The sequence below is a fragment of the Diceros bicornis genome, chromosome 10 (genome assembly GCF_020826845.1).
Source record: "Diceros bicornis minor isolate mBicDic1 chromosome 10, mDicBic1.mat.cur, whole genome shotgun sequence".
NCBI lineage: Eukaryota > Metazoa > Chordata > Mammalia > Perissodactyla > Rhinocerotidae > Diceros > Diceros bicornis.
Window position 1 is genome coordinate 29,897,026 of NC_080749.1, and position 26,756 is coordinate 29,923,781.

The following is a 26,756-nucleotide window of genomic DNA, read 5'->3' on the forward strand; positions in this document are numbered from 1 at the left end:
CATATGAAATTGCAATTTTTGTTGGTCAAAGCTGATTAAATATTAGACATTTCATATGGTTCAGTCTATCTCTGCTAAGGGTGCCTCAGTTGGAGGCATCACTTATTCTTGAATACAATAAATGATACCTTTCTTTGCATGAAATGCATAACTAAGAAAAGCAATGCTCTCTGATAGGAGGAAATGCAGAGACAGACAAATTGTAATCTGAGTTTAGCAACCAATTAATGAGAAGGTCTTGCAACCATGGTAGAAGTTGAGAAATGTTCCACCTCATACCAAGAAGTGGAGTCTACTCTCCCATTGAATCAACTGTTCTTAATGAATTGTTTGACCAATAGATTGAGGCAGAGCTCTGCAGCTTCTGCCTGTGTCTCTTGGACTGATAGCTGTTTGTTAGGACTCTTTCTTTAAGAACCCAGCCACCATGCTTGAGAATCTACATAGTGAGATTGTGTACAGGGTAGGCATCTTGGTCAATGGCCTCATCTGAGCTCTCAGCCAATTGCCAATATTAGTTTACAATCATGTGAGGGAGCCAAATTGGCTGTCCAGCCCAAATGAGCCTTCAAATATCTCCAGCCCCAGCCACCACTTGATCCAAATGCTTAATTGATTAAATATGGCTGCAAATGCTTCATTGATTAAACATGGTGGCAAATTCTTGAACACTTTTCCTGTTGAGAGGTGGGCCTATTTACTCTCTTTGTGAATTTGGGCTGGCCTTGGACTGCTTTGACCATTAGAATACAGTAGACGTGGTGCTATGCCAGTTCCAGGCCTACTTGTAAGAGGACTACCAGTTTCTGCTTCTTCTGTCTGGGAAGACTTGCTCTTAAAAGCCAGCTTTCATGTAAGAAGTGAAACTCATCAACCAACCCACTGTGCTGTAAGAAGACAGACCCACATCAAGGCCCTCTGGATGATGAGAGGCAATATGGGGGTGGGAAGGGGAGGAGCACTGAGGCAACAGAGCTGTGAGTAGAGGAGCCATCTTGGAAGTGGGCTCTCTAGTCCATGCTGCCCCAGATGATGCCATGTGGATCACAGGTGAACCCAGCCAAGCCCTACCCACATTCCTGACCCACCAATCTTGTGAGTAAAATAAAGTGGTTATTTTAAGCCACTAGGTTTTGTGGAAGTTTGTTAGGAAGCAATAAGTAACGAGAACTTGCTTCAAGAAGTGACAGAGATTCAGGTACTAAACATGTGTGTGAAGATGAGAAAAGTAGTTACCCTCTCAGCCTCAACAGTCACATCTCAAAAATTGAGTACTAATATCATCTACCGCCAAGAGTTGAGAATGAAAACATGTCAAGTTTTTAGAACAGTGCCTAACATATATAATCCCTCAAAAATTGTGAGCCGTTATAATTATTATTCAGGGCTCTACAAAGAAATAGAATATGTAGGAAAATTGTTAACCCAGAATGTCCAAACCACTCTATATAGTGATGCAAAGCTCCTTGACATGGTCCTAGCTTGTTACCTTCTGTTTTTTAGCATGATAATTGAAGGTTTCAATTAGCAGATATTCATCTTGGAAGTCAGAAAGGCTGGATTGGAGTAGTCAGGTGCTGTGCAAATGTAAATTATTACTGTAAGTGGCAAATTTCACTCAGAGCACAACGAGCTCAAGAAAATTCTTTGTGCTTGTCTTGGGTGTCCAAAAGGATAGATACTGGGGAGGGGAACTGAAGGATGCAGAAGTTGGCAAAGACAAAGTCATACCTTCTGGTTTTATCCAAAGCAAGATTCCTTTGAGACTCCTGGTGTGTGCCCATGGGCTGATGTGACCAGTGATAAGTTTCCTGTGGACTAACAAATGGTTAGCAAGCCTATTCGAGTGTTGTTACTGTATAGTTATAATAATCCCACATATACTAAGGCTCAATTTCTGTTAAATGTATTGTCAGTGCTTTTAAGGCATATCATCAGTGGTCAGTCAGTTGAAGCAAGTGAGTATTATTGATCGTTTGATTGTAAGCATCTGTACTAAATTGCCAGTATTTTAATTGTTAGTACCTTAAGTAATGACTTTGTCAGCCCCTTAAGAATATAAACCATGTATGTTTAACTTGATGTACACACAGATAGAGTCCAGGCGTTTTTAACTGGAGAGGCAACATCACATAACAGTCAAGAACACAGGCTCACCTCCCGGTTCATGACTTACCAGTTGTGTGTCCTTGGGCAAGTTACTTACCCTCTTTGTGCCTTAGTTTCTTTATAAAGTGTGGATACTAGAAGTATCTACTCATTGAGCTCTTAATGAGGATGAGCGGAATTAATATTAGCAAAGTGCTTGGAACAGAACTCAGCATACTGCAAGTGCCGTGTAAGTATTAGCTAAATAATTATTCTTAATATTTATACTTGGAGATGAGGAAATTGAGTCTAGACAAGTTAAATAGCTTAGGTACCCTTCATAGCAAGGTCACAATAGGACAGGATTTAGAACACATACCACAGGAAAAGAAAATATTCAAATACTGCTAAAAGTATATGAACATACTAAAAATGGAGTTTGAGGAGAGGAATTAAGAATTATATAAGTGTTTAAGGTCATTGGAAAGTGCTATCATACTTTGGTATATATTAACATATGAAAAGGTAAGAGAAAGAAAATTTAGAGTTGTACAAAGTTGTGGTTATTAGAAATAATGATTTAAATTAAATTAGGTCCTCATTATTGGCAAACATGGTATTGTTTTTGCAATTCAGAACTAAATCAAACTACTTGCTTACTATTCCCAAGTTTGGAAAAACTTAAATGAAATTAACACAATTAAAAACTTCAGAGAAGCGTGTTATAAAATTGAGTTATAGCAACAGAGTTTTACAGTACTGGGCTAGGCACTTCTGCAAAGAGTTTGTAAGAAATTAAAAAGCAAAATGCCTGCTCCTGAATTGCTGGGGGATTAGCTGAAGAATGAAGATCTGAATATTTAAATCACCCCAAGGATAGGATAGGCAGAACCAGTCCAAGAAAGGGCTAGAATAATTGCCTTGAGCAAATTCGCCCAGGGGATGAGGGGTCCACAAATGAAAGGAAAGGAATGTCCTTCAGTTGTCTTAAATAGAAAGGACGACCAAAAAATAAACACGTTTGGAGATTAATTGAAAAAGTAAGTGAGAGTATACATTTGTCAAATTACTATGTAGTCCATTTATGAGAAATACCTGCTCGTTGGATAGGAGTTTGTCCGATCCCCGTGATAGTCTTACTGCTTCCTCTGTATTTTAGCTTCATTTCTTCTCCCCCAATGGATTGCTCTCTTTGAAATCCATGTCAGACCACACTCCTTTGGTGTGAAGTAGGCATGAATGCCAAGTCATAAATCGAAGAGTATAAGGAATTTAATTTAATTTTTCTGTAACTGAACTTATTTTCTCTTTCGAGCTTCCTTGCACTGTGCATTAAAAATTAAATCCTCATCGAATAATCTCCCATCCCTAAACTCAGTCCTTGAGAAAAGAGTACCTAGTGTTAAGTTGATGTGGGAAAGAGTTAGTTGAGGCAAGCGGGATCTGGTCCAGGTTGTCAGCATCCATCCACACTGAGATCTGTTGAGAATGAGATCACCCATGTGACCTCTGCTCCGGAGCACATGCACATTGCTGCTGTGTATCTCCTTGTTGCAAACTCAAGGCCTCCCCAGGTCAGCTCTCTCGCAGGAGATACTGTGCTCTTCTCTGACGCCCAGACAACCTTTCTTGCTTCCACTCTGGGATTCCTGGAAACATGCTGCAGCCGAGGTCTTTCTATCTGGACATTCCATGAAGCCGTTTCTATGCTACTGTCCCTCTCCAATGCTGGATAGTGGGGAACTCTGGAACTTGCTGGCTCCCTAGACCTTATCTAGATTTTCAGGCACATTCACCTTTCTCTCAGACACCCCAACCCAATCAACCCTATCCAAGGTTTGTATCATCCCTACCTTCCTCCCTGCCCCTTGCCTCAACCGGTAGAATTTTTTGTATTATCTAAGGAGAACTTCTCTTATGTGTTAGGAATTAGTCCAAGTCTTTTCTGGTCAAAGTTTTGTGCCACAAGTGCTTTAGTGTTTAGAAAGATAGTAACTGAAGTTCTCTAGCATTCCAAAGCCCTTTTCAAACTGAAAATATTTTCTGCTTCTGATTTCTCAACCCTCTTAGGACAACTGATGTCTTATGGCCCAGCAGACAAGAGAAGTATCATTAGATCACAGGAGATACTGAGCAAAGGACATCAGTTAATATTAAGAGTTTATCCAGCTATTTGTAAATCAGCAGATCATAACATTTCTGGACCTGGCTATAGCTGACTTTTTAATAAGTTCTCCTATATACTCTCCAAAGTTTTTAGGTCTCTGAACACAAATCCTCTTTCATTCCTTTACATCTTTACTCCCGTGATGCCTTCTGTCCCAAACTACCTTCTTCTCCAGTTTGCCTGGGCAGTACCACACTTACACAGGAGAGCATCATGGGAAAGAGTGTGGTCTCTGGGTTCAGACCTCATAGATTTAGCTCTACCACTTACTCCACGTGAGTGATAGACAAATTACTTAACCTCTCTCTGCCCCAGTTTCTTCATCTGCACAATGGGAATAACGATAGTGCCTCCCTCAAGGGTTTGTCATGAGGATTAAATAAAATAACATATATAAAGTACTTAAAATGGTATCTGGTGAATAGTAAGCACTCAATAAGCTTTGGATATTTTCACTCACCTTTCAAGACTCACTCAACATTGCTTCCAGATAGCCCTCGTGAAGGACTTTAGCTCAGTACCTGTCTTCTGAGGTCCCACAGCTCCTTATGCTCACCCCATGCTACTCTCATTCTGCTGTCCCTGGTAGTCATTAGGGTCAAAGGCCGTACTTCAGCCCCCGAGGGTGGAGAAAGAAGGGGTCAGGAGCATGGATTGGAAAGGGCTTAGGGTGCATTTTCTCAGAGGAGAACAAGCTTTTACATTTTGTGGAGTCATCTCTTGCCAATATATTCGCTGCAGATTTTTGTGTTACAAGAGTCTCTGTTTTCTTCTCCAACCCTACTTCTGCTACATCAGCACATTAGGAGGAGTGGTGGGGGAGTGAATGTGGAAGGAAGGAAAAAATAAAATATTTGTACCAAAGTATTAGTAGAACTAGGATTACTATCCCTACTTTTTGAAATAAAGAAAAAAGGTTAATGGAGACAGAATGACATATTCAGGTTCATAGGTCACATGATAAGTAGTTAAAACATGACTCAGTTCAGCTCTTAAGACTTCTATCATCTTGGTGTTTTACTAATGTAATTCTACTTCTCATGGGAGTGTGCCTTCTCTGAGAAATATATTATAAGTGATATCTGGGCATTGAAGACAGAGAAGATTTTGGTGCTAGAAATTGGACCCTGGCTTCTCTCACTGCTGTGCAGGACCTGCCTGGCTTGTTTGGGTTGTAATCCCAGTTTCTTAAAGGCTTACTATGAAACTTATTGACTTGAATTTTGTCCCAATGTCTCAAGTTTCTTGCCACAGATACAGTTTTTATCTTAAAGCAAATCCTTCATTTTCTTTGTCTGCACAAAATTCCAGGGCCTGGATATCATCTAGTCTTTGGGTAACATCTTCCAGATTTGTTTTAAGCTGATTACATGTTGCTGAACAATCAGATTTTCTGCCCTGAGCAGCACAAAACCAAGTGATGACAGCACTGGCTCTTGGCCACCAGCAAAGTGATGATGCAGCATGAGTCTTTGATAGCTATGATTTGATCTTGGGTGTTCTCAAATGGCTGCATACCCCTGAAGAGTGGGAAAGGGAGTCTCCCTCATGTTGTGACACAATGATGTGAAAGCTCCTCTGTGTCATGGCTCTTTATGCCATCTCCATTCCCCCCTCTTCTTCTACGCTCAATCTACCTTTTCACATTCTCTTTGTACAACCTCTTACATTTTTATGCACACATATTTCTAATTGAGGCCTGTTAAGTGTTTTAAAGAAGCTACTTTAAGAAATGGAATGCCAGTGGAGGCTGTGCTCTGTTTGGAAATGTAGGCAGAACTTGGCTTTTCTATTTAGGAAATATCAAACCTAAAATATGGAAAATCTTGTGCTGGGGTTCCGTTTTTTCTTGTCTAAATGTCCCATTCAAGTTTTCTTTCTCTTGTTTTGCTAGTCTGTCATCTCCTGAGCTGCAATGACGTTGCCATATGCCAATGCACAATGGTGATTCCTGTAATTTTATTTTATTTTTCAACCTACCACAGTAGAGGCTGTCTGTGGAGGCAGAAATGTGTACCTAGAAAACACAATAAGCTTTACTCAGCTTCTACGTACCTGAATGCAGAATTCTGGGAAGTCACAGTGGCTTTCCCCATTACAGAATGGAGCAATACTTACTCAAAGAGAACACAGGGAATGAGAAAATGACAATCAAGCAAAAGGTTCACTGAGCTTCATTAAATATTTGCCAGCAGTATGGTGCTGGACTAGAAAATGCAAAGGATACCATGTATAAGACAAAGTCCCTGACTTTCAGAATTTCAATCAGTTTGGGGAATCCCCGCATAATGAAAGCTAACTGGAAATACTGAACATGATATACAAAGTATCAACTTAGTTCTAGAGGAAACTAGTTCTGTAAAAGATTAGAAAGTAAGATGGAGATCATTGTGGCTTGAAGTAATCAGAGTGTGCTTAAAAAGTGTGGATCCTAAACTGGGCTGTGAACAGAGTAGGAATCAGATGTTTCAGAAGCAGAAAGGAGGACACTCCAGGTAGGAGGGAGGCCTGAGTAAGATTTCAGGCTAGGGGATATTGAAGGGCGAATGTGGGAAAACTGCGGGATTAAGTTTGGCTAAAGGGCTCACAGAGATATAAGGCGAGATGTCTGTGCCTACCGCCTGGTAGGATTCAAGAAACATTTGTGAAATACATGGAAAAGGGTTGAAAAGATGTATTGATGTCACATGATGATACATGGCTATCTTCTCTGTACTTTTTCTAGTTGGCTAAAGGTGATTGTTAATGTGATTAAAGCTAAATGTGGAATCTTCATTTAGGCCTTGTAAATGTGGGCTAAACCTTCGTCTCCTTCAGTCATCTAGAGAAAACATGCTATAGTCACAAAGGGAACTGGGTGAGACCAAGAGAATGGGTGAGATTAGACGCATCTGCTTTGTTGGAAGAGAACCCAAGGTGTATGACTAACATCTAGATCACCTGCCTGTAAATGGTGCCAATAAAGGCCCACACTCTGGAAGCAACATCCTTTTCTGATTTTGCTAATAAGTGTGCCAACTTTCTGATTGCAAGAGTCAGAGGGGGCACCCTGCATTACACTGGACTGTTGATTTGACTCTCTTCTCCACCATGGTTTAAACTCCCCAAGATAGGAGCTGTTGTCTTCAACATTGTAACCCTGGCACCTAGCAGAATACCTACCACGTATTCAGTGCTCACTAATAACTGTTGCCTGAATTAATCTATTAAAATATCTGATGTGGTTCTTTAATTTAGAATTGTGTCAGGTCAATAAAAAGATGAACTGAGACAAATTAAATGTACACAATGGACATAGCTGGATTACCCTACATATAAATTAAATATAACTGTAAACAACTAAAATTGGATGACGTACACTTGTGTCACCAATTCCTCCTCATATGTGAGAAGGATAACAGTAGTATCTAGTCTGAACCCATCTGAATTCCTCTACTTGGTGTGTTTTTGAGAAATTGGTGAATCTCCCTATTTCTGGTTTGGGAAGAGGTTATTTCCCAATATTTGCAGATGTTCCAGGTTTTTGTAATTGCTCAAAGTTTATTCTTAGAACCATCCTGAAATTCCAAGGCATTTTGTTGTCTCCAGTACTCTGCAACATGATTTTTACTAATCCCATATTTTCCTGGATGTGACAAATTTGTTTCTCCAGAACTACATACAGCCTCCACTTGGAATCTGTGTGATTATCACATCATCCCTAGGTCTCTGTTTTTGCTGCAGTACCAGGAAGGGTTAGTTATATCTTGATCCTTTTCATGACAAAGATCAACAATTTTCTGATTGGAGTTTAAAGATGAAATTTAACATACTTGAGCAATTGTCTAAATGTGATGTAAAGAGTATGTAGAAAAACAAATAAAAGCAAAACAAACAAAAAACCCTGCAAAAATATTTTTATATTTACAATGTATCTATTTTATAAAAATGATACATTTTATTATAATAAATTCAAGAAGTAAAACAAATATGAATAAGGAAATAAAAACATACCCCAAAACAATCATCCAGAAATGGCCATTATTATATAAAAGTGAACTATGTTCTCGAAAGATAGAATGGGTAGATGGATTTAGAAAAAGCAGAATATTACAAACATAAAATTATATGCGTATCAAACAAAGTGTCAAATATAATTTCACTTAAATTTAAAACAAGAATAAAGAAAATCTGAAATAACATTGATGAATTTGCAGAAGTCCGGATACATTTTTTTTTTTTTTGTAAGGAAGATTAGCCCTGAGCTAACATCTGTTGCCAATTTTCCTCTTTTTGCTGAGGAAGATTGGCCCTGAGCTAACATTCATGCTCATCTTCCTCTATTTTTTTTTTTATATTTGGGACACTGCCACAGCATGGCTTGCTGAGTGAGGCCTACGTCTGTGCCCAGGATCTGAACCTGTGAACCCCGGGCTGCCAAAGCCGAGTGTGCAAACTTAACCACTATGCCACCGGGCCAGCCCTTGGATACATTTTAAATCACTCCTAAACAATACCAGTTACTAAAAAATCCCTTTCTATTCAAGAAAAAGATTATTAGTAAAATTAAGAAGCTAAGGTCAATAGGTTTTTACCTACACTATGAAGGGAAGAAAAATGAAGAGGCAGTTTTTCCGTCTGTCCTTACTGTCTCTCATTTTTTATAATTATAAATAAGTGATGATGTCAAGATTTATGTCATTACATTTTATAATAAAATTCTCAGTTATTTAGAATTAAGTTTACATTTAAATGTATTAAATGCTTCCTCTTAGTTCTTTTACCATGCTATCTCTATTCCTGAGTTATTTATTTGGAGTTACCTCTTGGTTAGCTTGAACCAAAAATCTCACAGATGCTGAATTTCTGGAGCATTTTTATGTTTGAGAATGTTTATTCTTTCATGTTAGAATTAAGTAGTCTTGGATCTGTTTTAATATTTTCAGACCATTTACACGTTTTTCCACTGTCTTCTGGCATTAAATTAGTTAAGAAAGTAAACTCCATGAGGGAAAATATTTTACTTGTTTTGTTGTGGCCTGAAACTAAATCTTACACATAGGGAGTGCTCGAAAAACATTTGTGGAATGAACAAATGAATATTGTGTAAACAATCCAGATACCAGCCTGGATCTTTCTCCTGTTCAGGTGCCTGAAAAACTCCTTCATAATTCTTAAAGTGAAATAGCTTATACAGGATATTTTCTGGCACTGAATTTCCTTATACACTTATTAGTGCAACATGAATGTGTCTTTCTGTATTTCAATAAAATATTCACTTTTCCCTTTTTTGTTGTTAAAGTATCAAAGTTGGACACCTTCTCCCCTAAAAAATGGGAATAATAATGATATCAACCATGGGTAGTTAAATGAGGAAATACAAGTAAAATATTACATGGGCATAGTTATTTGCTCTGACTCATCCTCCCAAAATAATTCTATCTCAGATTTCATCTTATTTTTACTATGTGAGTACTATTTACAAAAGATCCATATAGGAGAGTATAATTACATTTCCTGTCTTGAACAATTCATGGTTTCCTTGGAGTTAATAATTATCTTGCTTTTTGTTTGCTTAGTTTTCCTTTTATTAACTGCTAATTCTTCCCCCTAAAGCTCACTTAGTGGAAACCTCACGTCAATGTGTCCAATCATATCAGTACTCTACCAGTTGTGTCATCTTGGGACACCCCTCCCTGAGCCTGCTCGTCTGGTCTGCTCTGGACTGGGTGCTTGCACTTCTTGCTTGCTACACAGCTTTCCTCCCAGTGTCCCCCTCACCAGCTGCTTGAGGATTCAATTTGCCTCTCTCTTCCTAGATTATATGTCTGTGTCTTTCTTGGATTGCTCTCCTGTTTGCCCACCTTTTAGTTTAGTAACTTCCTGAGAAAGGTGTAATGTAGCTCAACAATTTGAGAGCTTGCGTGTCTGGGAGACACGTCAAATTTACTTTCCTACTATTCTACTGAATTTTCCTTTCTGCTGTAAAATACTTAATTTCCAAAAGCTCTGGGTTTTTCTTGTTGTTCTTTTAATATTTGCTTTTAAATAGCATACTGTTCTTGTTTCATGGATATAGCCCCTGCTCTGTTTGTTATAAATGCCCTTTTTTACTTTATGTTTGCTTTGTTTGCTATTTGTCCTTATCGTTCTATGCCTGTAAATTGTTCAACTGTAGTTGTTTAAAGTTATATTTAATTTATATGTATGGTAATCTGGCTATACCCACTGTATACATTTAATTTGTCTGTTTATCTTTTTATTGAGTGGATGAAACCTGAGGTAAATCCATATGTATAACTAAACATCATTAACCAGAAGCTTCTATTAACTCAATGAGCACTTCTTTTCCATATGTTCAAGTCTCTAATTTGGTAACATCGAATATTATTGTATTATCTATATGCTCCTGATTTTATTAATATCATTATTAATTTCTTCAATGTCTTATCTCTTTTCTCTGCAATCACTAAGATTTTATGAAGCCTCCCTGTTAGCAATACGCTTCTTGTGTATACTTTTATGTATTTTTTTACATTTGTTTGTCATGATATTCTCTTAGCTAGGTAAAATTCATTTTCAGCTAAATCTTTTTTTTTTCCAAGTCACTCGTCTCTGAGCCCTAATGTTGTTCCAATTTAAATTTCTCCATAGTGTGAATCACTCATAGGAAATATTATTTTAATCCTTGTGTTATACTATCATTTAGACTGTGGTCTTCCTCTGCTTTTTGCATGCTATATTCCTTTATTTTTTACTTTTCTCCAAAGTATGTTCGCATATTTGTCTTTGCTTTTCTTTTTATTATTGCTTTAACTTAATAGAGTCTCTATTCAAGCTTTATCATATTCTCATATAATATAGCTGAATTCTCCTGTATCCTTTTTCCATCTTGTTTAAGGATAAATTGTCTTCACCTCAGAACTACAATGAGCTTTCTCTACAGTCGGAGGTGTTGAGAGAAGCTGTGTGTGTTTGTATGTGTGTGTGTGTGTGGGGGGCAGGGTGAGTAGGGGAGTGAAGGGGAGAGGGCAGAGCTCAGCTGGACTGTGTATGTGCTGTCTTGTTGGAGGCTGTAGATTCTGCTCTCTTTTCTGAGATTTTGACAAACCAATAGTTGGGAACATGGGAGCAATGATCTAGGACTTTGAATCAATCAGTTTCTTCTCTTCTTTCCCTCTGTCTCTTTTCTCTCTTTCTTTCTTTATTATAAACCTAAAACTTATGCTTCTAGCATACAGCAGATCCACTTGTTAATTTTTTCCATTTCCTTGCTACCTGAAGTATTTGTGGACCAGCAGCACAAGCATCACATGGGAGCCTGAGCAGAATCTCAGGCTTTACTCTAGATTACCTGAATCAGTCTGCATTAAAATGGGGAACCTATTGGGTGCCTGTGGCCCCAATATTGATAGCTGGTGGAGGGGAGGTCACACACCATCTGGGGCTTTTTAATGTGTCCTCCCACTTTTATTGTTTTATTTATTTTATCTTTATATTCAATTTAATAAGTTCTATTTTATCACCTGAGATATTTAGCTTCATTTGATTTTGATTTTGATTATTGGCCCCTACCTCTCTGGTTTCACTCCTCTCTAAACTATGAGTCTATATACTGGGGGGATCCCAGGTGGTTCTTTCTACCTTGTACCCTGAGATCCTGACATATGTAGGAATTTCTCCTAGCAGCTTTTCTGTGATTTTTTTTTTTTTTTTTTTTTGGTGAGGAGATCAGCCCTGAGCTAACATCCGCCAATCCTCCTCTTTTTTTTTTTTTTTTGCTGAGGAAGACAGCCCTGGGCTAACATTGGTGCCCATCTTCCTCCACTTTATATGAGATGCCACCACAGCATGGCTTACCAAGCAGTGCGTCGGTGCGCGCCCGGGATCCGAACCAGCGAACCCCGGGCCGCCGCAGCGGAGCGCGCGCACTTAACCGCTTGCGCCACCGGGCCGGCCCCTGTGATTTTTTTTTTAATCCAGCTAGTCACTCCCTCAATCTGTTTCTCTCTAAATTAGGTAGTTTTCTTTAAATTCTGCTCATTCACATTGTCTCTTCAGCACTATTTCCAGGTAATGAGAGGAAAGGCATAGGAGCCCAGCAAAAATATAAGCCATATCAGAATCTTCATTCTCTATCCTTGGCTGCCATATTGCACTTACCTTGTGTATAGTACTGTTGAGGCAGTCATGGTGGCAGAGTCTTTTCCTTTTTCCTGGAGCAGAGAGGAGAGATTGTGGGAAAGAGATACTGTGTTTTAGTTTTATCCTGCTGTCTTTGCCCTTAAGTTCCATCTAAACTTATTTTAGAATAAATGAGGTTTTCATGGAAGCACAATCTTATTAAGACAAGTGAATGTTTGTAAATTTTGTCTTCTTCCAAAGGAACACTGAACTAAAAGCAACAAAAAGGTACATTCTGAATTTTAAATCTAAGTGTTTTGTCTTACAACACTTTAGCAATTGGATGATGCTGGAGTTTCAAGGCTCGTGTATTGATGGCACTCCATTGCTATGGTTTTGCTGCCGGGTACTTTTTACTTATATGTTCTCACTACACTCGTCTCAGCCTACTCAAAAACACCCATCAAGCTGCTCTTACTAAAGTTGTGTTGTATTCACAGCCTGGTAAGCTGTCAGTGGTTTTAGTGTGAGCTTCCATACATTTCTTTCAACCTTTACAGGAAGGACAAACCTCCCAGGGTGAGAGAGAATTCTGTTTTTATGATCACTCCTGCTGAATTGTGCTGTGCTATGTGTGATCTGATTGGAATGGTGCAAGTCAGTAATATGCCACTATACCTCTAATGTGGAGTCACAGAACACAAAAGGACAAACAAAAAATTAATGTTATTTATAGAAGAAAAGACCCAGTGGCTGTACATTGTAGACCTAGCATATACGTAGAATTGTAGCGATTCAGGGTAACATCAAGTAGCTAGTGGATTTCGTGTACTTAGTCAACTGGTTAGGAAGACAATGTATTTCAAAATGTAAAGTAAGAAGTGATGGCAGGAAAGGGGACAAGAATGAAAGGGAAAGGGGGAAAGAGGAGGGGACAGGGAGAGATAAGGAAGATCTGCATTTTCAAAGTTTATTTGCTTGAATGATCATAGCCTATCTGAGAGTGCAAATAAACTCATGCAAAATTCACATTCTGAAATCATAAATTGTTCTTACAAGTTATTTCTCTGGATTAAGCTCAATTTATCAAACATTGAATTTTTGATTTTAGAATTAGAGAAGACATTTTGGTAACATTGTTCTCTCTCAAGAATATTTCAAATTAAAGGTATTTCTTCATTTTGTCGGAATGGATTTTTATACATTAAATGGTTTGGATCTTTTTTTCATGTGGTAAACTTCCTGATAAAATTGTGTGTTTCAAGTATAATAATAGTAAATCTCCTATGTATCTAATAAAGCATGCAAAAGGTAGGAGTAAACAGAAGAGATTTTTAGTGGATTTTATGTAAAGTCAGAAAGTATATTTAGAATTAATCTTGATTTTCGTTCTGTGCTCATCTTCCAAATTCTGTCCATCCCTAAATGTAAGAGTAGCTATCTATTTACAGACCATCTACTCAATTTAGCCAAGCTACTGTTATCAAGCAGATACGTTCTCAAGCAATCATTACATGAGAGTAGCCCCTGATTTCACTGACCAATCTGCGTCGATTAATATTTCAGAGCTGAGATTGTAGGCAAGTAATTCTATTTCCTTGGGAATATGTCCAGAGTGAAGAAAGGGAAATTTCCTTATCTCTCCGTAAAAATATACTTGCATCATCTAGAAAGAATCACAAAAAGGTGATTTCCTAATAACAATGGGAAATATTTTATTATTTCCTGTTACAAACATTTACTGAACATCTTTTAGCCTCTAGGTACCACATTAGGAATCAATAAACTCATCCCTTGCATCGTCATTAAATCAGAATATTAGAATAAAAGGCAGAAATATCAGGGGCCGGCCCTGTGGTGCAGCAGTTAAGTGCGCGCACTCCGCTGCAGCGGCCTGGGGTTTGCAGGTTTGGATCCCTGGCGCACACGACGCACCGCTTGTCAAGCCATGCTGTGGCGACGTCCCATGTAGAATGGAGGACGATGGGCACGGATGTTAGCCCAGGGCCAATCTTCCTCAGCAAAAAGGAGGAGGATTGGCGTTGGATGTCAGCCCAGGGCTGATCATCCTCACTAAAAAAAAAAAAAGAAAGGCAGAACTATCATAGCTTCCATATCATTAAATCTATCTAGTTGGAAAATGTATTGGGACCAAAAATTCCATCCTAATGTACTTTTATAAATTGTTTTGTGTATCATTCGAATTATTCATGTACATTATTTATCTTTATTTTCTATTTGACTTTCATTATTTCTTCCCCCTCTTTGTGTATTTCTCTCTGTCAAATAAAAATGGGTAAACACCTGAATCTTGCAATGTCAGAGGTGGAAGGAACCCAAATGATCATCTGATCTAGCCTGTTTATTTTACAAATTGGTTGAGAGATGACACTAACTAGGGACAGGAGTAGGAAAGGCTGCATTGAGCCCTCAGGCACTCCAACAATAGATCAATCAAAGAAGGAAGTGCTAAAAGATGAAACAGACAAGTAACCAGTGAGAATGTGGGAAGATAGTCTATAGGTGGTCTAGATTTCATTTGTTAAATATGCAAGCTATGTGTGGTATGTTTCCTTAGCCTTGCAGGCTACATTATAATGCTTATATGATTATGCCTGTAAGTCAATCATGAAACTATTGACATTTTGGGCTGAATGATTCTTTGTTGCAGGGGCTATCATATGTATTGTAGGATGTTTAGCAGCATCCAACCACTAATGCCAGCAGCAACCCCCAGTTGTTACAACCGAAAATGTCGCCAGAGATTGCCAAATATCCCCCGAGGTCAAAATCATCTCCATCGAGAATCACTGCTCTAACCAAATTTAAATAATCTGTAGACATATTTATTTCTATAGGCTAAAGAGATAGAACAACCTAGAAATAGGTGTCTAGTCTCATAGCAAAATTTATTAAATTATTTTAGAAATATTTTATGGCTTGTTAATACTATAATATCAATAAATGTGATGTGTATTTTTGTCTATACTTAGTATTTGCGTTAGTAAACAGTTCGATAAGCTTATGCAGGATTTTTGGAACATAAGCAAAATTCAACTTTATTTTTGGCTGCCACTATTTTTTTAAAATTTGTTTAGTCAGAGAATGTCTTTCCCAGTCACTAGAGAAGTTCCAGCAGGTCCACTTCCCCTCTGGGCATTCACTGGTAATAAAGTCCTCTGGTTTCTTTAAATCACAAACCCAGTCTCAACTCAGAAAATAGAGCTCTCATCTTTTGTAACAATCCTGATTTCTAACTTGATCTGGCACTAAATCTTCTCCTTTCCCACAGGTGGGGGCCTGCCTGGGGCACTAGGAGAAGGCAGGGCAGTATGAGCTTCTCTTTTGTTCTCTGACATCTATTTCTGCTTCTCCTGCAGCATTCTCTCACATCTGACCTCCTATGGGTCAGGCTCAAGGGTGCAAGAGATTTTGAGGAAAGAGTAGAGCCTCATGTGGCAGATGCCATTGTCCACTGGCATTGAGACCCTCTGGTGGGCAGATATTTACAGCTGACTTTCATTTCATAGGCACATTTATGAGTTCCTCCTGCCTGCAGTGTCCCTTTGACAAAATTATATGGTGCATATGTTGCATCCTTATTCCTCTGACTGTTGCTACTCCTCACCCCCTGGTCTGCCAACGTCCACTCCTCCCAAACTCTCCTTGTTGGAGTCCACGACCTCACCAGGACTTGCCCTGCCAGGTCTTCTTTAGTAGGAACCCAAAAGGCCACAGGTGGGCCCTCGTCTCCATGTGGCCCATATCTGGTACATGGGAGTACTCACATCCTCTACCCCAGGAAACTTTGGGAGTGCAGGCCCAGCCCCTACCCAGTCAGCACTCTTTACTGCTGGAGGTGAATACAGTTACTAAACAGACACAGACACCAGTGTTCTGGGTCTTCTGAAAAAAGCTCCCCATTTCAATAAACTCTTACCAGGCTTGAGGCAGCACACCCAACCCAGCTCCCTGGAGAAGTGTAACAGCAATTCAGTCGCTCTTTAAAAAATTCACCATAAAATACTCTCTTAATTTTGAACCCTTGACTCTGTTTTGAATAGCAAAGAGGAGGTGAGTCACCAAGAATCAGGTAACTAGATCCTGGATATCCACTTTAAAGGTTTTTCCAGAGTAGCCTGTCTCACATTCAATCTGGTGCTTGATATTGGTAAATCTAGGTGCCTACCTCAAACTGTTATCATGACCTTCTGATCTGGCCATATAAAGTTTTTGTTTTCATCCTAATTATTAAACTAAAATATAGACCCTGTGCTCCATAAGAACAATGTATTAATACACTAATTCCCCAGGATTTTCAAAAATCCGTTAAAACTCTTCTGGACCTCTATGTAATCATCTATAAAATGATTGAGCCGTACCAGATGATGTTTAGGTTCATACAATACTGAAAATTCTGAGTCTCTATAAAGTATAATTCCGAGAACAAGCCTGAGAAAAATCTGCCTTTATTTCCCTTGGTTTTCATTAATCTATTTTTCTTACTAATTAGGAGAAGAATTATATTTTCTTAATATTAAGCCCAGTTAGGAATTTAAAGCATGGGTAGTAGTTTAATCAATCAGTATTCACTGAGTACCTACCATGGTCCAAGAACTGTGCTATTAGAGCATGTGAATGGTGTTGTACAGCTTAATTTACCTCTTTCAATCTGTTTCTCTATTTTTTAAAAAATCTATCAATTTCTAGAACATTCCCCAGTGTGTATTAGGATAAATTAACCTGCCCTTTACTGGTAGGAGACATCTCACATGAAAGTACAATGACCATATTGCCAAAAGGCTCTGTAAATCTGTAGAACATCCATAGAGTTGTGTTCTTTATTAACTAGATGTGTCACTGGAAGTTGCTAATTCTTTTTTTAGTGTATCTTAGATTTATAACAGTTTTCTATGAACTTACAACAGTTATTCCCCCATTCAAACACTATCTCTAGGAAGTATTTTTCCAATTTCCTCAATTTTATTTTAATGCTCCATTGTATTTATTGCCATGGTACATAATAAAGAGAACCAAATAATGAAACTAATGGTTTGAACAGAGTTACTCAGTGTTCATTGAAAATGAATCCTATTTCCAGTTCCGTCCCAAGAATGTGACTGATTCAGATATCTTCTCTTTCAAAACAGTTGTATACCAGTTAAATTCACCTCTATTTTCTTCAGATACAAAGCAGGCTAAAGAGAATATGACATGTTTCCATTTTATGACATTCTGAAAATTCTTGACTTGTCGTTCAGTTGTACTTTTGGGAGATTATAGAGAAAGATAGGCTTTCTTTGGGGGAGAAAAAGAAAAGTTTTTCATGCCTAAAATTTTAATTTAAACATACTGATCTACACGAAATTCCTTGTATCATGTATCTATGTCTACATATTTCATAAATAATAAAAACTAATAATAGCTAATATGTATTGAATGCTTAATATTTTATGTGTATTAACTTGTTTAATTCTTATAATAACATTTTAAGCTAGATATTATTATGCTGAATTTTAATAATTCCACACTATGTTTAATCTTCAACTCATTCATTTTTTTTCATTTTGGTGCCACGTTTACACAACCTAACCAGTATGTATGGCAAAGCAATCAGAACAGCATTAGGCTGTGAAACTGCAACCAATCTTATTTTCTCTGAGGAATTGCTTCCATGGATTCTGAGGGGTTCTGTATTTTGAAGGGAGTTGTGGAAGCCAGGAGGTATTGATCAGAAACTGTGTAAAAATACAGGATACAGCCAGGGAATAGAACTATTGAAGCTTTGGTTGGCCCTGTGGGATGCTGTACACAGAAGAAACTTAAATATATGCATAGAGAAGAAAAATTCATATTTGCTAGAGTTGCCTTATGTTTACATATTGACATTCTTTTTTGACCCCTGAGGAAATTATAGACACAAAGGATACGTTGACCTAAATAATCAAACGTACCAAGATATTTGTTAACTTTGTTGATAGTTTAGGCATTCACTGATTTCACAGGGACCTCCTTGACATTCCTGTAATGTAATCTGCTTATAAGGATTACTGCCAGGTTTTAATTGCCATTTGTTGTGTATTGGACAATGGCACTGACCTCATGACTATGCTGTCCCACTTGTCTACCAAGGCTGGTCTGTGGGCTGCGAGAGTAGATGAGAACCGTGTCAGGGAAGGCGTGTCCAGAGTTTAGTCTATTTATGTCCAGGAAAAGATAGGGGAAAGGGCTGGGATGTTGACTGAGGAAGAAGAGGAAGGAAAAACAACTCTAGATTCACAACAATTTAGTTTTGGCACATGGGTCATCAGAGTGTTCTCCTGTCTCACGACCTGTTTCCCCCTTCCTCTTTTCAGTATTTTTTAATTGATCACTTTTTTTGGTTTTCACCTTGATATCTCACTTCTTCTTCTCTTGCTTCTTCCTTCTCCTCTTCTTCCTTCTCCATGCCTCTCCCTCCTCCTCTCTTCCCCCCCTCCTCCTCTCCCCCTCCTCCTCTTCATTCTTCTTTAAGCTCCTTCCTTTCCCCTGCTTCCAGTTATCTAATAAAAAAGTAGTATAATTTGTTCTTTGAACACTTTCTCTTCCTCATCCACTAATTTATTTTTAAACTTTGCCTCTGCAGTAGATGGGATTCCTTCTATTTAAGAGCCAGTCAGCCTTAAGTGGAGCATGGAGAATAGCGGCTCTACTCTGGACAAGAGCTAGAACAAAATTTCTGCCAAGGCAGGTTGTCAGATTAACTTGGTTGCTGAATAAGTAGTAGCTCAGGGACACCTTTTCTCTGAACAGAGACTTGATTTTCCTCCAGGAATTTGGGTAGGGAGCTCTTTCCTACCACTCTATGGAAACAATTTGTTCAGATAAGTGAAAGATAAACAAATATACTCCTTAATTTATTGGTTGTGAATAAATAAACAAAGGCTCTCTCCAGTGGAGACTTGCATTGCTCTTTTGTATGCATTTTGATGCTTGTGGCAGAGGCGTTCATTCTCTATCCTGGCCACAGTGGTGACAGAGATCAGAACTTAAATCTATGTTGTTGGAAAAATAGACCACATGTGTGAGAAACAAGTTACAGAACACTTTGCAAAGCAACATGTCAACAAGTCGAAATCAATTTGGCACAGTACAATTGAATACAGAACTGCTCCTTACCTACATTATTTACTACTAAATGGCTCCTTTGAATCAGAAGCATAGTAAGGGCTGCAATAGTTGCATTAGTTAGGCTTAATGTTTGTCCACTGAAGGGAAGATAGCTGAATTGGCATCAGAAGTGTCACATCCAAATCCTGTTTAGCTATAAAAACCTTGGTGAGTTACTTAAATTTCAACTTGATAATCTGTGAAATAAAAGTAATAACAGTAGTACTGATAAATAAAGTAATATAAATCTTGTGATATTTGCTAATGTATTATGAGGAATGTGTAAATAATTTTAAAATGTTGACTTAAGGAGTGATAAGTAAATGCAGATCAACTAAGGCCAATACCAAGCTTTCATTCTTTTTCACATATTTGATATGCATTTGTTATATTTTAATTTTAATGGCTTTTTAAACATAACATTGTGAAATGTGATTTATATATTTATCCAACTTTATGTCATATAGCCAAGTTTACCTGAATGTAGGCAAGTATTTGCTTTATTCTGTAAAGTAAATAAGTTACAGCCATTGAGAATTAACTTTTTTTTTTTTTTTTTTTTTAATTTATTTTTTCCCCAAAGCCCCAGTAGATAGTTGTATGTCATGGCTGCACATCCTTCTAGTTGCTGTATGTGGGACGCGGCCTCAGCATGGCCGGAGAAGCGGTGCGTCAGTGCACGCCCGGGATCCGAACCGGGGCTGCCAGCAGAGGAGCGCACACGCTTAACCGCTAAGCCACGGGGCGGCCCGAGAATTAACTTTTTATAATAAAGAATCCTATGGTGAAGCTTTTTATAAGTTAAAGAAGCCTACTGTTTCTCTCTTGTATTTTATTTTTTTTTTACTTTTATGGATCAACTTTTCTCCAAGTCATTGCAGAGCTAATATTGCAACACCTACAAACAGCTTCCCAACAATACAAAAAGTAACTACCAATTTGCCACAGCATAGGCTCTCATTTTAAAGAAATGGGTTAAGTAATTTTAAATAGCATTAAAAAAATTGCCATGTATCATAACTCTCCAAAATCTCTGTTCCATTGGCTTCAAACCTTTCCAGAGAACATTCAGACATAGAGATAATGAATAAAAGTGGAAGCATACAAGAAAAAAATCTAGTTGAAATCATTATTAAAGATTGGGGGAGGGCACTGACTACAAATCTTCAGATAATCATATTTAAATGTAGCTAGAAAGATCATTGCGAATTGTGTGAAGGTGGCTCCCATTGATGTAATAGGGACAATAGTATACTGTAGTGGGAAATAACAACTTGATCTAGTTTTTTTTCTTAAACATCTCAACTTAAAATAGTACCATATGTTGCACGCACAATTTATATACCCAGTGTCTTTCTTGATAATACAGTACTTGGGGAAACTGGCATGGATTTTTCTTTTTAGAGAAAACAGAGCACATAGAGTTGTGGTTAATAGGAATGGAGGTGTACCAAGGCCTTTATAATCAGAGATACTGTTTGTATCCTGCACTGCGTGGAAAGTATTTTGTAGCATTTCTTCTCAACAGTAAACTTTCCTTAGCGCTCTAGTTTGAAAGCCATAAAAAGGGCTTGTAATGGAGGAACTATGGGGATGTCTTTTGTAACTAAGACTCGCATGTTTATAATAATGTGTACTTTTAAATGCTGCCAGGTGTTGAAACTATTATGCACTATAGACTAATTTTTAGTATGTTTTAGAAAAAAATGGTGACATAAATCTCTTTTTAAAAAGTTTAATGAAATCAGTAGTAATGGCCAGAGAAAAGTCAATCTGCTTAAAGACTTATTGTGCTAATTCTGAAAAGAGGGTTATGTTTTCCATGAAATTAGTATTATCACATTTGAAAGTATAGGTTGTCCAAGACTACATGATGTCCATTTTTTTAATGTTTTAAGGTGGTTTGCATCTGTAGGATAAAGTCCTTGGTGCAGTACAACGTTCTGGAAAAATTGTAACGCACGATAAACAGGGAACATTTTAATCTAGAATGTCTCACTTACGTTTTTATTGTAACCCCCTGCGCACTCCACAAGATCAATTTTTTGTTCTGGCGTTTAAGTTAGTTGCGAGGAATTTACAGGACTGAAATAAACTTTAAACTGCTCTTATTGTATCTGCTTTATTGTAACAAGTTAACAGAACAGGGTCATTTGCTGCCTGCCTTTGAGGTCCCCTATCCAGATGGGTCTTTTGCACAGTCGCTGAGATTCATTCCAAAGGGTCAGACGCCGAGCACTCAGAACAACTGCCTGAACCAGGTGTTAAAAATGGAGGCTGCATGTGTAGTTGAGCTCTTGAAGGTGACTGCTACTTCTGTCGGCTGCTGTGATCGACTGTACTGCTTGTTTAAGCTGTTCTTTCCCAGAAGGCTCTTTGAGGATTACTTTGTGGTCTTTATTGACACCTTTAAACTTTCAATAGCCACTATACTTACACTTTTTTTTATCCTGTCATAACATTTTCCATCAGAATTATATTGATTTCTTTTTGTGAAAAAATATAATAATCCTCATAGTGACTGAATTTTTCTATTTCTGCCTGAAAAAAACAAAAAAGCTATTAAAACACTTGCGCATCTCCCTCAAATTGATACTATGCATTAAAACACTTTTGTTATAATAAATACCACACGGACATATGTACCTAGTGAAGGGTTTCCATTTTTACGACACTTGCTTCTCAAGAACAGACATATTCTTTAAAGGAAAAAAAAGTTTTCCAGCTCTGAATTGATTGACATTTGTTTACTTAACTCTCTCCTTTTGAAAGCCTGCACACCTATTTCAACCTTGAACAGCTTCCAACTGTGGTATACTGGAACATTTTTTCATTTATAAGTTCAGTGTTGCCAACCCAAACAAAGTATAATCAGCGATGATCCGAGCAGACCAAGCTGTCTAGCACCATACAATGTATCTGCATACTAATTTCCAAATTCCCTCACATTTCCAGAGAACTAATGGGATCATTTTCATTCTGTTACAGCAACTCAACAGTTACTGAATCACCATCTGTGTTTTCGTTAACCTGAATCAGATATGAATTCTGTTATTGCAAGGTAGAGCAGCTTGTTTAATGATTCTTAATCTTTTCTTTAATTAAATCATGCAGCCAACCTGAAAAATCTATCTTAATGCAAATTAGGAGCTTTTTTGGCATTCGCTTACAGTAATGCACTAATAAGGTTAATTTATGAAGGTTCTCTTCCAGTCTGTACAGATGATATTTGTTCACTGCATATTTTTAGCATATTGTCCCTTTTTGTAATATTTTAAGTAATAAAAACATAGTTATTTTTCACTTACACAAATGAGAGATACTGTAAGAAGCACTCTCTGTTAACCAAAACTAAGTATGAAAAATATAAAGAATTCTAGGTAAGAAGAGAATTCATTTTGTTGAATTTCAAATGCCATTCTCAGGATATAACTGTCTCTCTCTAACAGTTTTCTGTTTCTTAGATATATGAGAAGACAGAGAGCTGAATAATTAGATGAGGAGTTCCCTTAAACTTTTTTTTTATCCTTTTGGACATAAGTTAGGATTATTTTATGATATTTTCTTTACTTTTTATATCACTATAAAAACTTAGTTACATAATTATTATGAACTGCATTTTGATAATTTCAAAATACCTTGTTGTCTAAATTCTCTTTTCAGTTAGGTATTATAATTAATATTTCTTATAGTGCTAAATGCAGTATAAACACACAATCATGAAGCTGGAATAGATTATAAGAAATAGCACAGGATAAAAAGAAAAGCAACTTGTTAGAATAGCAGGATTAGTTAATGAATGAAAGAATAATACTAACCTTGTCATTCTAGTATTTGCCATTGGGGCTTTTCTTCATGACCCTGGCTCTGATCATATTACGTGGCAAAACATGTCACGCCATGATCAAGACTTATAGTTAGCTGCTGTATTTACTAAGTCTCTTCTAAATCTAGATTTACCATTTGACTAAATAACACCAAAGACAGTTAATTAAGGTAGAATAAAAATCATTTGCATAAGTTTGTTATTGTAAGCATATGATTTTGAGAGCTACGTACATACAAAGCATGTTACACATACACACATGTAAAGATGTGAATATAAACAAGACATAATATCTGCCCTCAAAAACTTTAAAATTTATTGGAAGGATTATTAACTTTGTACTTATAAGGTTTTCTAATGTGATTCCAAATGAAGTGTCAGTATTTCTTGAAGCATTTGTATCTCCCTTGCATAGTCTGGCCAATTTGCATGATTGCTTTCTAGTTAGATGATCATTCACTAACAATGGACTAAACTTTTAATAAGATTATTAGTAACTTCTGTCCCACATTACACTTTGAAATGTCCTGTAGTAGAATGCTTTTAACTGATGAAATAAAAACTGTATGACATTTTTGTTTTGACCTCATCATCTATTCCCATGACATTTAGACTCAAACTCTAAATGGTTGTCTGATTGTATACATTTTAATATCACAACTTGTTTCTTTAGAACATAACTAGGTGTAGACTATTCTAAAACAAAATTTCCCTATTTGGTACTTACATTGAAAATTAAAGGTTTTTTTCCCCCAGCATTTTGGGAGATTTCATCATGGAATTCTGAAGTATGATATGTCATCCGTCCCCCAAAGCACTGAGAAATAGTGTAAGTAAAAGATGAGTGCTGTGGCCTTAAAAACGTAATAAATTGTGGAATACATTGCTTTGGTTATGACCAGAGCCCTCAGCTTACCTCCTTTATCTATAGTATAAATACATGCAAATCTTGACCTGTGGTTTTATATCTCCTAGACTTTGAAAAGATAAAAACAAGCTGATTAATGAGGTAACAAACGTATTATTGCCTTTAAATTCCAAAGTCTAGTATGGCTGTTGACTATATTTATTATACCTGTGGGTAAAATTCAGTCCAGAGGGAACTGAGCCCAATAGAAAGCATCAGTCATTTGGAGAATAATTATATAGCTTAATTATAATTAGAATCAAAGCAAGACAGTAGTGTTCAATTGCCACCAGCAAATGGGATAAAGCATTTCAAATACTTTGGGTCAGAGATTAGAAGATATATGGGCATTAAAGTAGAGATGTTCTTTGGCATGAATGTTATCCTTGTATGCGAAACCAAATGACACAGAGATAGTTTTATCTAGCAAATTGGTAAGTTACATTGCCTTTTTATTTCTTTGAGGCAGAATCTATAAAATACTGAATTATTAGCTTACAGCAAAGCTGCTATTTTAAGAATTTTAAACTAATATTGACTGCTGTCAGATCACTTTCTAGATTTATTGACTTAAGAAGTAGATATAAACTGAGGTGAAGGCAAGGTCAGGTCAATATTTATCTTGTGAATCAATAGATTTTGATACTAACAAAAAATGAAGCTCAGTAAATGTACATGGTTGATAGGAAGAGGAAAAATCGGATCAAAAGTTTGTAATTCTGAAATTTCCTAAGCAAACTTGACTTGCCAGTTTCAGACATCATGGAATATTATATACCCTAAGGGTATACAGGAAAGAACAATTCTGACTAGTAGTCCTGAGAACCTAAGCTATGTAAGAGACATGTGCAATGTTCCTGTCTCCATAAGACAAATGTTTTTCAATCATATTGTGTTATTAGTTATTACAATTTTTTCTTCATTCTAGCTTTTATTTATCTGCCTCAGAAGAGAAAGAAATAAATGAGAGAATGTTTGATGCTGAAGTAGAATTTTGTTCAGTTTTCAACCCCATGTTACTTGAAATGTGGTTCCTAAGAATGAACTATAATTGCTTAGTTTACTTGTATCTTATTCATCTTTGTAGCTCCCTTGTGCTCAAAGGCATTTGTCTGTCTTACTCTGTTCAGACTGCTATAACAAAACAGCACAGACTGGGTAGCTTGTAAAGAACAGAAACTTATTTCTTACAGTTCTGGAGGCTAGAAGTCTGATATCAGCATGCCAGCATGGTTGGGTGAGGGGTCTCTTCCAGGTCTCAGACTTCTCATTGTATCCTCACATGGCAGAAGTAGGCAAGAGAGCTTTTTGATAAGGACATTAATCTCATTCATGAGGGCTCTGCCCTTAAGACCTAACCACCACCCAAAGCTCTATTTACTAATATCATCACATTGGGCATTAAGATTTCAACATATGAATTTTGGGAGGACATAAATATTCATACTGTTGCACTGGCATACTGTAACACAAAAATCTTTAATCAGTGAATAGACTTCTTTTTCCAGAGTTGCTGACTTCAGATTCTTGAGACTCCTCATTCCCTCAAATCAGTTCCAGGTAATAGGAAGTTCGTCCAACATCTATTGAAGGCCACCTATGGGTAGGAAAATATATAAGAAAAATCCACAAAATATATGGTCTCTGCCCTCCAGGTTCTTGCCTCATATAATGTGGGATGACAGAGCATACGAGACACTGAAGAATGTTTAGAAGGCACTGTGTAGTTAAAGAGAAATTGTCATACTGCAAAATGTGCGCATGAGGCCCAGAGATGTGAAGTATGGTTACTTCAGGGGAGACTTTGGGTCCTAAATAAAATGGGTTACTTAATAGGGAATAGATCTGTATTCCAGTCTGTATCAAATGAACAAACAAAATCCAAGCATGCAGAGAAGAAATGAACAAGTTATATATTATCTTTGTCAGAACACTTTCATGAAATAAATATTTTGGCTAGAAAATTATCACAGAAAAATAGTTGCAGACAAATCTACAAGATCTTATTTAAAAAGTCTAAGCTGGAATATGACATTCAATATTACAGGATGTCATATTTTTTCCTAGCCAATAGAAAACTTCTCTTTGTATCAAATTTTATATCATATTAACTAACCTCTTCTTTTTACACAAACCACCTTCTACCTTGTGTATTAAATGCCACCTCTCCAAGCTTTTTGAGGGCAGAGTATGATTTATGTAATCATTATATCACCTTCAGTGCCAAGTAAAGTAGTTTGCACATAGTTCGTTCTTATTCAACAAATATTGTTGGTTGAATAAAACTTCATAAAAATTTCATTTTTTATACTATATCACTACTGTCTTCAACTGGTATTGGTTATTAATGGATTTCCTGACAAAATGTTCCATTACTTAGATGTCTATGAAAAAAAGATACTGCTGCATTTCTTAGAGTAAAAGTTGAGTTAATTATCTTGTGTGTTCCCATAGCATTTTGCATATGACTCCATTATAATGTGCATCACAATTTAAAGAAATGTTTATCTGTCTAC